This window comes from Lissotriton vulgaris, chromosome 1_2 (genome assembly GCF_964263255.1).
Source record: "Lissotriton vulgaris chromosome 1_2, aLisVul1.2, whole genome shotgun sequence".
Taxonomy (NCBI): Eukaryota; Metazoa; Chordata; class Amphibia; order Caudata; family Salamandridae; genus Lissotriton; species Lissotriton vulgaris.
Window position 1 is genome coordinate 325,184,554 of NC_141686.1, and position 15,521 is coordinate 325,200,074.

The window sequence follows — 15,521 nt, forward strand, 5'->3', positions numbered from 1 at the left end:
TTGATCCCAGTTTCTTCAATTCACTCTGAGAGATTTTGCCACGATATTGGTTTATCGTTTTCCCATCCAAATAAGTCCCTTGCCTTTCATTGCTACCACATATTATTAGAGTTCTCACATACATGCCAACATTTTAGAAGAGCAAAGAGGGAGAATAAAAAATAAATAAATCGGGAGAATGGGGCATTGAATCGGGTTAACGGCATGAATGGGCTTTGGAAGTGGCTGCTGCAGGATCGGACATTTGAAACGTAAATGCATGTGTTTTTTTTAACTTTCAGATGCACGGAGCGCAATGGCAGGGTGATGCAAGTGTTGTGCACTGGCCTGACAGGTTGCTGGCAGTGCATGCACTCCTCCCCCTCCTGTGTGGCAGCCCGGGCTGTAACAGCTTCCCGGCCCACACACAGCCACCCCAATACTTCACACGTCTTTAAAAGACCATTGCTTTGTTAATGACGCTTTGTTAGTTTTTCACCCCTTCTGGAGCCCCTGCATGGCCACTCTGAATATTGCTGGAAGAATTAGCACCTTACACAATACCAAACCCTGTCAGCTAAAACCCCCAAGGAATCGGGTTTTTGCTTGCAGGAATCGGGAGGCGGGTGACTAACCTTGAAATCGGTAGTCTCACGCCTGAATCGGGAGGGTTGGCATGTCTGCTCTCATAACACCCAGAAACCACTTTTTTTTGGCAGTTTTGTATGGCGCAAAGCAAACCTTACCTGAGGACATATGAGCACTTCAAAACACTTACCAATCCTTGAGAACAGGTACCTAAGATCACAATGGATCAGGAGCTATCAGAGGATAGGATGATTATACCAAAACAAAACCCTTGCACATTTGACTTATTTGCAGTGGCGGCTAGTGAACTTTTAAAGTAGTGGGGCGTACTGAATTTAGTTACACAGCTGAGGGAAGGGAATTCACCACTACGCTCGTGCGTGCACCAGGCCTGACGGAGGGGGCATGAGTAACTGCTTCAGATAATCCATAGTTTCCTAATCAGAGCAGTGATTAGGAAACTATGGATTATCTGAAGCAGTTGCTCATGCCCCCTCCGTCTGGCCCTGGCCTCACGGCCAGCTCCCATTACCCGAAAATAGCAGTGCCCCAAGCGGGGAATACCATGTGCCCGCGCCTATCGCGGCCAGCATGACGGGAGGGGGTCGCGGGGGGTCGGTTTAATTTAATTTTACCTGTGAAGACTGGATTACGAGCCAAGGTGGCTCTGGGACCAGGCACCAAATCAGCGTCTGGACAGGCCCAGCCTGCCTTTAAGGCCCTGCGGCGACAGGGGCAGCTGGAGAGGCTGAGGTCGGGAACACCCGATCCCGCTGGTGCCGTCCTGGGACCAGTAGCACACTGCTGGCCTGGATGTGAGGCCCAAGAACGTGAAGGGCGCTGTGCTGCTCGGCGGGGGCAGCCTGGGCCCGGTACCACCACCTACCACAGGGTTTCGGCTGGAGGCCTGAGCGGGAACATCAGTAGCGGTTGTGGTGCTGGGTGCTGGCCCTTCCCATCGGGACTTCACCGCACCTGACACTGTTGTAAAACCGAGTCGGCAACTGGCTGTACTGTGGTAAAGACAGGCCTGCTGTATTATATATGGGCTACACAGTGACCCACTGACTCCAATGAAGCCCCGGGGAATGGCACACAATGGCCCTGGTAAATGCTGCATGAGGCGATCGGCAGATGCCCCTGCTTAGGCCCAGACCTCTCCTACACTATTGGTGTGCAATGCACGTTAGGCCGACCCTCTAATCTTATGTTTCAGCACAATTTAATTTAATTTAAATAAATGAAAATAAAGAAAAACTTACCTTGTCTCCGGGCCGGAGTCCTGTGTTGCGCCTCCCGCTCTTTGAAAACAGCAAGCAGTAACAGGCAGCCTCCCTCCTTCCCCTAAGCCAATCACAACGCTGCAATGGCAGCGTTGTGATTGGATAGGCCGCCGTCCTTGCAGGCGTCTTAGGGGAGGCCGTTTTTTTCATGCAGGCTGCGCTGCAGCCTACATGAAGAAAGTGGAGAGTGCTATGACTGGTTTGGCTGGCCCTGGGGCCGGCCAAAGAGTCAGCGCCCATAACATTGGGCTAGCCACTCCTCCCTGAACCGCCCACCTGCCCGCCCACAACCCGGCAATCGGGAATACCCTTCTGCTTTCTCGCAGTGCGAGAAGCAGAAACGTAAAATGTTATTTATACCATTTTACGTTTCTGTTTCTCGCACTGCGAGAAAGCAGTGGGGGCAACGCCCCAACGACCACGTGGTGGAACCGCCACTGCTTATTTGTTCTTGTAATAACCACAAATGCAAGACGTTTTCATAACCTTTATCTAATTAATCATCATTATCTTCATATGCCATGAGAATGAAATTTTACACAGATCAGACTATCAATAACTAAGATCAGCAATATAGTGTAACTATGAATCAAAGTGAGAATCATCTAAAATTCAAAGAGAAAAGGGAAAATAAGGAACACGCTATTTTAGTCTAATAAACCTTCACAACGTCACTAAAGGTAGGTAAAGAAAAGGAACATACTAATCAGAGTAGACTTTCGAAAATCTCTCTAACGGTTCGAGAAACGAACCCTATGCAGTTTGAAGTTAGCAAGATGTACTTATTTCCTATAGGGAGGGTAGGAATGGAACATCTATAATACCAGGAAAACAGTTTAGCATTCACTAAGGGTGGGGATAAAAATGGAGCATGCTAATAAACAACAATGATTGAAATTCCCATTAATAAAAGAGAATGAAAGAAGAGAACATCAATGTAGGTTTTATTCAAGAGGATAGGAAAGAGTTTGAAATGACTAACACCCACAGGACTTATATTTACCTAGGACAGATTGAAGAACTAACCCTGGCCCCGGGTCAGTTGGGAAAGGACCCTCAAGGACTTAGGATGCCAGTAGGCGAGCAGGTACAGCTCATGGACAGTCGGGACAGGATACCCTCAGGATTTTGGATCAGGACTGGGCTCACCAAAGAGTACGACCAACACCTGCAGCTTCGGATGCAACGCCTGCGCTGCTCCCTCTCTGCAAGAAATCTGCTAATAACCCTGGTTGGGTTCTCGAATCTCCCAGCAAAGTGCTTCGCCAGCACTTAAGGTTTCTTCCACCCCAGACTGAGTTTGTGGAAGTTACGGACAGAGTGCTCCGCAGCTCTCTGTATCAATCACCTATAGAGTTCGTAGGGTCAGTGACAGGTCAGCTATTCGGACAAGTCGGACAATTTCTCTAGCTAAACCTAGGCTAGTTATACTGTTTTAGGGTCAGTGCACCAACCCCCAATGTTGCAAGTGAAAGGATCCCTAAATTCTGATTGGACAAAGAAGGTGGTTAGGTCATTGTACCTCCTAATTTCTAGACTTTCTCAGGATTAATATTTAATATTTGAACCCACCCCTTACATTCCAGTTCCCATGGCATAGAAATTCAGAAAACAATCAAGTCAAGTCAGAAATTTATATAGCGCGCTACATACCCAGAGGGTCTCAAGGCGCTTGAGGAAGGGATGGGAATTACTTGTCGAATATCCAGGTTTTAAGTTACTTTCTGAATGTTAGGTGGTTCTGAGTGAGACGTAGGTGAGTGGGGAGTGAGTTCCAGGTTTTAGCTGCGAGGTAGGAGAAGGATCTACCTCCCATGGTGGTTTTATTGATGCGAGGAATGGTAGCAAGGGCTTGGTTGGAAGATCGTAGCTGGCGAGGGGGGGTGTAGAAGGAAAGTCGTGTGTTGAGGCATTCGGGTCCAAGTTCGTAGAGTGCTTTGTGAGCGTGGGTTAGGAGGCGGAAAGTAATTCTCTTATTGACGGGGAGCCAGTGGAGGTTTTTCAGGTGGCTAGAGATATGGTCTTTACGCGGGATGTCTAGTATGAGTCTGGCTGATGCGTTCTGGATGCGTTGGAGTTTTTTCTGGAGTTTTGCGGTGATACCGGCGTATAGGGTGTTTCCGTAGTCCAGGCGACTTGTAACCAGTGCATGGGTGACTGTTTTTCTGGTTTCGGTGGGGATCCAGCGAAATGTTTTTTTGAGCATGCGGAGGATGTTTAAGCATGAAGATGAGACTGCGTTGACTTGTCTGTTCATAGAGAGTGAGGAGTCCAGGATGATGCCCAGGTTCCGTGCGTGGTCCGTCGGGATGGGTGCTTTTCCAAGGGCCTCTGGCCAAGAGTCGTCCCAAGCGGAGGGGGAGGTGCCTAAGATAAGGACTTCTGTTTTGTCTGAGTTCAGTTTCAGACGGCTGTGCTTCATCCACTCTGCTACTTCTTTCATACCTTCATGTAGGTTGGTTTTGGCGGTGTTGGGGTCTTTGGTGAGTGATAGGATCAGTTGGGTGTCATCTGCGTAGGAGATGATGTTGAGGTTGTGTTGGCGAGCGATGGTCGCGAGGGGGCTCATGTATACGTTGAAGAGGGTGGGGCTGAGTGAGGAACCTTGGGGTACGCCGCAGATGACTTCAGTGGCCTCGGACTTGAATGGTGGGAGGCGGACTCTCTGGGTTCTTCCGGTGAGGAACGAGGTGATCCATTCCAGTGCTTTTCCTTGGATCCCGATGTTTTTGAGGCGCTGTAGAAGAGTGATATGGCAGACTGCGTCGAAGGCTGCGGATAGGTCTAGGAGGATGAGGGCAACTGTGTCTCCATTGTCCAGTAGAGTTCGAATGTCGTCTGTTGCTGCGATGAGGGCGGTCTCCGTGCTGTGTTTGGCTCGGAAGCCGGACTGTGAGCAGTCGAGGGATTTGTTGCTTTCGAGGAAGGCGGCGAGCTGGTTATTGACGGCTTTCTCGATGACTTTGGCCGGGAATGGAAGGAGCGAGATGGGGCGGTAGTTTTTTAGTTCGGTGGGGTCCGCTGTGGGTTTTTTCAGAAGGGCGCTGAGTTCGGCGTGTTTCCAGCTTTCCGGGAAGGTGGCGGGAGCAGTTGATGACGTCTCGGAGGTGTGGTGCTATGATGGAGTCTGCTTTGTTGAAGATGTGGTGAGGGCATGGGTCTGTGGGGGATCCTGAGTGGATGGAGTTCATCAGGCGGATGGTGTCCTCGGTGGAGATTGGGTTCCAGTCGTTAAGGATGTTCGAGGGGGGTGAAGGTACGGCAGAAGATTGGGTGGGATGGTCTCCGGGTTGGTTGTCGAAGCTGTTGTGGATGTCTGCGATTTTGTTGTGGAAGAAAGGCTAGGGAGTCGCAGAGTGCTTGAGAGGGGGTGATATCATTGGAGTTTGCTGAGGGGTTGGTGAATTCTTTGACGATGTTGAATAGTTCCTTGCTGTTGTGGGCGTTGTTGTCTAGTCTGTCTTTGAATGCGGCTTTCTTGGCAGTCCGGATCAGTTGGTGGTGTGTGCGGGTGGCGTTTTTGAAGGCGTCCCTGGTGCTGGTGTTTGGGTCTTTTTTCCAGGCCTTCTCGAGGGAGCGGCAGAGTTTCTTCGATTTCTTAAGATCATCGTTGAACCAGGAGGCGTTTTTGCTGCCAAGTTTGATTTGACGTTTTTTCGGCAGTGCTAGGATGTCGGCGCTGTTGGATAGCCATTGGGTGAGGTTAATCACTGCTTGGTCGGGGTTTGAGGAGTGGGCAGGGGGGTTTTGAAGAAGCGATGAGGAGATCTGGTCGATGGTGATTTTGTTCCAGTTTCTTCGTAGAGTAGGTTGAGGTTGGTTGTGAGTGGTGGTTTTATTGTAGAAAAAGTGTACGCAGCTGTGGTCCGTCCACTGGAGGGTAGTGGTGTGACTGAAGGAGACATGTTTGCTGGAGGTAAAGATGGGGTCGAGAGTGTGTAGACACAGAAGGGGGTTCCCCAAGGGTAGCTTTAGGATGTAGGCAGGTAGTAGGGGGAAAAACCAATGCAAATAGAAAAGAAGAACACCCTGCCTTAGGATATAAAGGCCCTAACAAAAGGGTCCAACAGATATGTATAACGGGGTGATTAGCCTAGGGGTTGACACAACACATAACAATCACATGGTCAATTCAAGAATAAACAATACAATTCATATTTGAAAATATATGTTTTTTTTATTTTTAAGGATAACAATGATATAAATATAGAATTTTTAGGTATCACATGTATAAATAGATCATAAATAAAACAGACATGGATAAGCAAACAACATAATAAGGAAGATTCTATCCTGCCCAGTAACGGCCACACTACACACACTCTAACTCACTTCAATCTCTACCCACTCTTTCCTATTCGATCTCATTCACCATTCATGCTACATTCATTCATCTAATCCTGGCGAATACAACACAGGGGTGGTTTAACGTGTTGTATAGATCGGGGTGTTTAGTCCAGGGAGATGGTTTTGACTACGGGTCCTGATGTAAAAAGGACAATAGCCATTTTCCTGGAGATATAAGCCGACGCGCGTTTCGGTGGCAGGCCAATGGGGCCACACCTTCGTCAGGGCAAAAGGGCAGTATACTGGGAGGGGGCACAGGCGAAAAAGCAATCTGTAGGTGTGTTTTATTCAGTTATTCAAGAGATGTCAGAACACAGTTGGGGCTAGTTTTTTGTAGGCAAGCTTCAGGTCGGTTCGGGTCTGTTATCACCAGCACTTCAGCGTAGTGTTTTTCTCTTTCAGGGCTCACAGCTCCCATGCATGCTTTAAACAAGGATGTGCATCCGTCTAGCCAGCGCCGCTGGATAGTACAGGCTGGACTTTCTTTTTATATGTCCTGGAGTCCACAAAGGTACATAGGTTTGATTAGATGTATGGCACACCTTCCATATAAAAAGTGCTGTTCCTAGACCGGGGTTCAGATGAGCAAATCTTTTGGTATGTAACGGATTTTCCTCGTGGTATACAGGTCTAAGTTCCGTCTTCCCTTGGAGGTAGGTGACCCATGGAGGGGCTGGCTGATCTTTGTTCAAAAAAGCTGTCTCTGTCGAGCAGGGGTTCCGCCGACCAAGTGTGCCGGCCAAATGATGACAACTGGAAGGTGTGCCATACATCTAATCAAACCTATGTACCTTTGTGGACTCCAGGACATATAAAAAGAAAGTCCAGCCTGTACTATCCAGCGGCGCTGGCTAGACGGATGCACATCCTTGTTTAAAGCGTGCATGGGAGCTGTGAGCCCTGAAAGAGAAAAACACTACGCTGAAGTGCTGGTGATAAGAGACCCGAACCGACCTGAAGCTTGCCTACAAAAAACTAGCCCCAACTGCGTTCTGACATCTCTTGAATAACTGAATAAAACACACCTACAGATTGCTTTTTCGCCTGTGCCCCCTCCCAGTATACTGCCTTTTTGCCCTGACGAAGGTGTGGCCCCATTGGCCTGCCACCGAAACGCGCGTCGGCTTATATCTCCAGGAAAATGGCTATTGTCCTTTTTACATCAGGACCCGTAGTCAAAACCATCTCCCTGGACTAAACACCCCGATTTATACAACACGTTAAACCACCCCTGTGTTGTATTCGCCAGGATTAGATGAATGAATGTAGCATGAATGGTGAATGAGATCGAATAGGAAAGAGTGGGTAGAGATGTAAGTGAGTTAGAGTGTGTGTAGTGTGGCCGTTACTGGGCAGGATAGAATCTTCCTTATTATGTTGTTTGCTTATCCATGTCTGTTTTATTTATGATCTATTTATACATGTGATACCTAAAAATTCTATATTTATATCATTGTTATCCTTAAAAATAAAAAAAACATATATATTTTCAAATATGAATTGTATTGTTTATTCATGAATTGACCATGTGATTGTTATGTGTTGTGTCAACCCCTAGGCTAATCACCCCGTTATACATATCTGTTGGACCCTTTTGTTAGGGCCTTTATATCCTAAGGCAGGGTGTTCTTCTTTTCTATTTGCAGGGGTCGAGAGTGTGACCTGCGATGTGGGTGGGCGTAGAGACAAGTTGTTTGAGTCCGAGGTTGGCGAGATTGTCCCGAAGGGAGGTTGTGTTGCTGTCGTTGCTCTTTTCCAAGTGAAAGTTGAGGTCTCCCAGTAGGATGTATTCCTCGGAGGGGAGGGCGTGTGGGGTGATGAAGTCAGTGATAATGTCGCTGAATTTTGCACGGGGTCCTGGAGGCCTGTAGAGGAGAGTGCCTCTGAGTGTGGTCTTGGGGTCGGTGTGGATCTGGAAGTGAAGGTGTTCGGCGCTAGCGAGGTTGACGTCTGAGCTGGTTGAGATGCGGATGGAGTTTCCTATGGACGATAGCGATGCCTCCTCCTGTTTGGTCGGTGCGATCCTTGCGGATGATCTTGTATCCTTCCGGGATGGCAATGGTGATGTCAGGGGCTGAGGAGGCGTTCATCCATGTTTCTGTCAGGAAGGCGACGTCGGGAGAGATGGTGTCTAGTAGATTCCAAAGTTCGATGGCGTGTCTGTGGACTGAGCGGTTGTTGAGCAGGATGCATTTTAGGTGGTTGGAGTCAGATATCTGTTTTGTGTCCGTGGATGAGGAGTTGATCTTGCTGCCGTCGGACTTGCAGGATTTGCAGGAGAAGGGACCATTGAACATTGTAACAAGTTCAGGTATGAGTTTGAGTCTTCTCGCTGGGGCGTAGGTCACTTTCCCAGGAGCATTTCAGCTTCGGCAGCCAGCTGGCTGAGTTCCACTGCTGCAAGGCTCTCTCTTCCTCTATCACGTGATTAGTACCACACGGGCTTCAAGATGGAAGGGTGCACCTCTCCCAGGCCCCCAAGGTTCGATACATAAAAAGTAAGCGAAAACAATTTAGAAACACAGAAACTAATGAATTCACTGTATACCGTGACTGGCTATCCTACAACCCTTACTTTATAATGACTATAGCATTAGGAGTTAAGCATAACGAAACAGCTGGGCAAAGCAGCGGTGCAAGCGAAGAGCATGTGAGAAACAAAGCGGCCATTTTTAGCAATACTGCGCATGAGCAACATTTACCTCCAGAACTGCGAGTGCGTCACATCACATGGGTATGACCGACGCATGCGCAGACTGTATTCCCGCAAAGCAGCAATCCCTTAATATGCAAGCGTAGTTAGGATTAGCAAACACATAGGCAAGCGCCACTGGGACACCCCCGTGCAGTGTAAAAGTGCAATATTAATAAGACAAAACAAGTTGGTTATGACGTTAACGTTATTCGAGGTTCATGAATGCAAGCAAGTCGCGTAACGTGCGAATCCTTGCTCCATCAATACTACACTTATTTTGTCAGCACAGGGACATTTGGACAGGTTGTTGACATAGCAAACACAACAAGATGATGGACGGAGTGCTGAAACTTTTCAAACACTCACCCAAAGTCAAGAGATCTGTGTTTAATCCACTGTTTACCCATCGTTTTTTTTACTTCCCATGCCACCCCAGTATGGACCCACCCATATGCAAATCAGTCTTTCCCTGGTTCTCATGGGAACAGTCCAGCCCAAACTGCCAGGACAGGTTCTCCCTGGACTGGAAACGAGCATCCCGGGACTGGTTTCAGTGCATCACCCTATATCAGCTAAGTGCTTAAATCCATTGGCTCAGTGAGCAAGTGACCCGCATCGGGCATACCCTTCCACTTTGGGTTTGCTTATCCCACTTCATTTGTAAAACTTTTCGGATCATTAGTTGATTTTAGTAAATTGCAAAAAGTGTTTTACAGGTTACAAACCCTCACATTTACCAAATCTGAGGGTTTGCAACTGTTAATCCATTTAGTACATCAGGCCACAGATAACGGTATGTACTGTAGGTGCCACAAATGAGTAAAATGGGATTATTGTGAATGATTATGTGTACAGATTTAGTTGTATGAAAGTAACTGAAGACTTAAGGTGGTGATAGGGAAGAAGGTGATACCTTTTTTTTAATACAATACTTTTTTATGTATTAAAAGTTGTAGGTAACAGTTGTTACTGTTACACTCTTCATCATGCTTGATTTACAAAACCTCAGATGGATGGAAGACTGAGTTTGTGTTGAAGGGATTTGAATTTGTGACCTGCAGATTACTAGAAATCTATATGTGCAGTTACCTCAGTAATTTTCCTGATGTTCGAAAAGCAGCCATACTGACATAAGGGAGCATGCTTCCAGGACAGCCTGATTAGTGTGACTGTGCGAGAGAACAGAAAATAAGAGGGCATTATGACAGGCGAAGATCAGTATGGATAGTTTTTAGTATGTGGCTCTTGGAAGAGGGTGAGATTGGAGGGCGGTGCATGGAAGGACTAGTGGGACAACGTGGCAGTTTGATAGAAGTCGACCGGTATCAAGTGACATTTGATATGTTACAGAACTTTTAATAGAGTTGTGAGAAATTGGATTCCTGGCTGGCTGAGGTTGGCACCAAAGCCAGGCAGAAACCACCACTCTAGTCAGGGCAAGGGAACTACTCCTCAGAATGACCCCATCTCACCCTTTTAGGTAGTGTGGCGCGAGCAGACAAGGCTAAAATTCGGGGCGCTACAGATAAGCATTTATGACCTTTCACAGTAAAACACACTGACTCCCCCAACAAATGGACACCAGGCGGTATTTCTATAAAAATACGTACTTTATGTAAAAATGTATCTATATATGCAGGCAGATAACACAAGACCTTCTATAACGTTTTCTTGAATTGGGGGCCACCAGATTTCAATACGGCAATTGTCCGTAGGAAGTCTTAATTCACTTTAAGCTGTTTCCATACAGTTCTTTTGATCTTTAGAACAGTTCCAGTTACTCTTAAAAAATGGTGACGCCACAGTTTGTAATATCAATGTTTAGTCTCTGTGACAAGGTGTGCATACCTTTCAAAACAACTTCCCAGTACTTCAGAATGGTGCAAGGTGCTTAAAAAGATGATGCCACAATGTTCAGGCTTTTAAAGGGTTAAATACTTCCAACAACCCCATCTCTGATGTTTAGGTACTCTCTTTAGGGGCCAGGTACTGTACTTTCAAAACCTGGGCCTACGGGAACGTTCCTGTGCGCTCCGTACGATTACGAGGAAAGGCCCTACCGAATCTCGCGTGAGACGCGTACACCGAGGCCCTACCAACTCTCACACATCTCGCGTGAGACACGTTCACCTAGGGTAATGCAAAACAATGGTACCAGCCGTACCCAGTGTAGGAGAGTAGGGTCTGCAATCCTATGGTCACCCCAGATTTTTGTTATTTGCTTCACTGGTTTACGACTTTCCCTGGCTGTGGGCCTGCTAATCAGACCCACAGCCTAGCTGTTCTCTCTCTAAATTGACATCCATGTACTTTAGGCGCATTTACCAATTGGTACTGGGCCACCTTATCAGTCCCTGTACAATGTACCAAAGGGAACCAAGGCATAGGTGACCCCAGGGCCTACCAGGGGCTGAAGCATGCATTATGCCACCCCTGGCTGGCCATCCATATCTGACACAACTGGCTGCTAAGACAGCTGGGGCAAGGTGGTGTAATCACCCTTTGCTATAGATATAGTATACCTATATCTAACCCTAAAATGGACACATATACTCCTATCAGTCACTCCTATGGCAGACCTTATCAATCCTGAAGGCAGAGTGCTTCGAATTATGTGAGATGGTGCTCTGGCATGAGCTGAGCCCGTCTGCAGCTTGCGGAATCAAGTCCTTATAGCTGTTCCATGATAACGCTATACCATATACTCTTAAGTGCATTATAATCCTCGCGGTTGAATGCTAACTTTGGTATAGCATTATAAAAGTTAAAAAACAACACTATAAATGCGCCAGCTGTCTAAAACGCTCGTTTGGGGTTCCTTTTCAGTTCTTATCTTACTCCTCCCCCCCTTTTTTAGCTGGGATCGGGCGTGAAGATTACCCCTGCCATGCACCCACGAGGCATTAACAGGAAGCCTGATAAGTAAGTGGCGCACAAATAAACAACATTGTTTTCTTGATATTTAGCGTTACATGACTAAAAACGAATGTTATGACACATACTAGAAACGGTCTTTCTTCTCCTTTTTTTCTCTGATTGATGGCATTTTAGACAGCCTGCACATTTATAGTGTTGTTTTTTAACGCTTACACTGCCACGTAATGCGTGTGTTCATTGTGATTCCTTCGACCATTAAGGTGGGAGTGTTCCAAACATGCCAAAAGGTGGAGGACAATGTTTGGGTTTTGCTACACATTTATCCGTGTGTAAAGGCTAAACTTGGTAGTTAATACAGGTTACCTTAGGAAAATCGGTCCGTGGGCTAACTAAACACGAGACCGGGGGTTGAGCACCTAGTTTTTGGTTATGGGAGAGTTTCAGGTTATGAGTGTGAGAATACCATAAACATGGCACCTATGAGTTGAGGATTTATGAGTCAAAAACTAGTACCTAGCTTTTTGACTATTGATATGAATATATTCCTAACAGGAGTCTTGCCACACCTTACTTGGGCCTTGCTGTTATCAGAAATTTGTTTTTTCTTCACAGATACAGGCGCATTAACAGCCACCAAGGAAACTTGAAGGGATCAACATCTAATTAACGGGCCACACTTACCAATAACCCACATATCTTAAGGATAAATAGTAATTCAGTCGGCAATGGAGAAGGTTCAATAGTTTATTCAACAAATCCAGACCCTGACAGGGGAGCCCCAGGCTACACAACCTCGAAGGTGCGCAGAGGAGACTGCTGGCATATTCAAAGTACAGAGCATATATACGTTTCACACATTTAGGATGACACCTTACAAGGAAAAACAGAGTTTGCCAGCAGGCCACGAGGAATACCCATATAAGACACAATAGATTGTTAGTGTCCTGAGCTTCAGCTATTCCGGGGGCAGGTCAGCCGGGTGCCTCCTAGTCTATCTAGAGACGGGGTAGACAAGAACAGGCTTTGTGAGAATGTACGCATCCCGCAAGGAAAGCAGGTGCAACCTTGAGTTTCCCTTGAGCTACCAGTTAGCAGACACTGAACGCAGTTTGGCTGACGTCTGGGTTTCGGGTAAAAGACATAGTCACGTGATGTTAAGGAAAGAGCATTTGTGCACGGAGAAACGAAACAAAATGGTTTCACCCGTGCCAATAGTACTCCGCTATAACAGGTGAATTATAGGTTTCTAAATACGTATATTCTATTTCTATTTAATCGATTATATGTATGCAAAATTGTATTGGGCACATTAGGCCAATAATTCATGATTTATATAAAATTCGATCCCTACAAACTCATGGAGGAGGAACCGTGAGTGGGTGAATAACCCTCCTTTTTTAGGACAGCAAGGATTGGATACACGTTAGAGTGTGTGCCTTTTCTTAGCTGCCAACACAAAAAAATCTTTTTTAAGAGTTTTTTCTGGTCCTGACGAATGCTTGAGTGAATGTATCTCAATTGAAAGCAGAAACATGTTGACCATACTTGAATTTCTTTTGTAAAGGACATTAGGTTCTCCTTGTTATTTCCTTAATATGTCCATTTTTCACTTGCTTTTAATGGGAGTAGGCTATCCCTCTATTAAAATTGATACTAGGAACTGCTATACTTCCTTTTAAATTTGCACGTTCTCTCCGGACCTTATGGGTGGTCCCGTTTTTTCCTTTTTCATACTTGAAGAACCAAATGATGATAATTAACACCTACTTGTTTGGTGTTTTAAGGGTTTTTCTTCTCACCACCGATCTCTTCTCTCCCTATTATGCTTTCTCTTCACTCCTCTAATTTTCCCTCCTGGTAAGACTGTGTTCCCGGGGGATCTGCTGGGGGAGCAGTGTGTTTTTTCTAGAACTTGTTGACGCTCTTTTGTTGTTTTGAATATAGATATGGATATGACCCCTACTGTAAGTCCTAGTACTCTGGGCAAATACAGGCAAACGCCTTTAATCAATGGAAAAATGGCTCAGGCCTACAGGGACACTTGTGCCAGTGTCACTATGGTGACACCAAACTTTGTGGACCCTGACCAGGTAATACTAGGTTCAGACTACCTGGTGACCAATGCTAGCAACGTCACTGCCAACCATAGTATGGCAGTTGTTAACTTCTCCTGGGAGGGGTAACTGGCCTCCAAAGGGTTGTAGTTAGTTCAGACCTCCCAGTGGACTGTCTTTTGGGCAATGATTTGGAATCCTCCTTATGGTCAGAAGTGGAGTATAGGACTCATGTGGAAATGTTAGGTTTGTCCTTGCTGTGACCAGGTCACAGACCAATAAATGCCCAGCTGAACAAGTACTGGATCCTGGAACAATGGGCCAGACACTACCCAAGAGAAAGAGCAGTAGGGTTAAGGCAGTGCCTTCCCCCCTACCTCAAGGTGAGGATCAGCTCTCTAAGGAGGCTGACCCAAAGACCCCAGAAGGAACTGTCCCAGAGGAGCTTGAACCTGAACAGGTTGAGTTCCTTGGGGCAGGCGGACCTTCCAGGGCAGACATGAGGCAGGCACAGTTAGACTGTTCCTCTCTTGAACCCCTCCGACAGCAGGCTGCTGCTGAGGCTGCAGGGAATGCTACAGGTACCCACAAGGTGTACTGGGATGATGGTCTCCTATACTCTGAGGCAAGAGACCCCAAGCCTGGTGCTGGTCATCCCCTTGTCTCTGAGAGGTTTCCTTCTTACCTTAGCCCATGAGATTCCCCATTGCAGGTCACTTATGCCAGAACAAGGCTTGGGAAAGACTTGTCTCACACTTTCACTGGCCTCATATGTCTGAAGACACCAAAGAGTTTTGTCGCTCATGTGTCACTTGTCAAGCCAGTGGCAAATCAGGTGGCACAACAAAGGCCCCCCTTATACCACTACCTGTGGTGGGGGTACCCTTTGAAAGAGTGGAATTGACATTGTTGGACCAATGGACCCCCCCCCTCCCCCCAACAGTATCTGGGCACAGATTTATACTGGTGATAGTGGATCATGCCACCAGGTATCCAGAAGCTATTCCCCTTAGGACCACTACAGCTCCTGTTGTGGCCAGGGCCCTACTTGCAGTTTTCACTAGAGTGGGGTTTCCTAAGGAGGTTGTCTCTGACAGAGGTGCAAACTTCATGTCAGGATATTTGACTGCAATGTGGAAGGAGTGTGGTGTAAATTACAAATTTACCACACCCTATCACCCACAGTGTAATGGGCTTGTGGAGAGATTCAACAAGACCCTAAAAGGGATGATAAAAGGGTTGCCAGAAAAGCTTAGGCGAAGATGGGACATCCTTTTACCCTGCCTTCTGATTGCTTACAGAGAGGTCCCACAGAAGGGGGTTGGCTACAGCCCTTTTGAGCTTCTATTTGGGCACCCTGTAAGAGGACCCCTATGTCTTGTGAAGGAAGGATGGAAGTTACCTCTCAAAAAGCCTAAGCTTGACATAGTGGACTACGTACTTGGTCTCCACTCCATGATGGCAGAGTACATGGAGAAGGCATCCAAAAACCTTGAGGCCAGCCAAGAACTCCAAAAAGCTTGGATGACCAAAAGGCTGTCCTTTACTGTTTACCAGCCTGGACAGAAGGTGTGGGCGTTGGAGCCTGTGGCCCCAGCAGCTCTCCAAGACAAATGGTCTGGACCCCATACCATCATTGAACAAAAGGGAGAGGTCACCTACCTGGTGGACCTTGGAACTTCCAGGAACCCTCACAGA

The 15,521-nt window shown here is 46.8% G+C and overlaps 1 protein-coding gene across 1 annotated transcript in view; it reads left to right on the top strand.

Annotated features, from left to right (window-relative positions):
- LOC147736635 (glutathione S-transferase P 1-like) overlaps positions 1-15,521 on the top strand; it is a 136,491-nt gene that overhangs the window by 639 nt on the left and 120,331 nt on the right. The window lies entirely within an intron of this gene.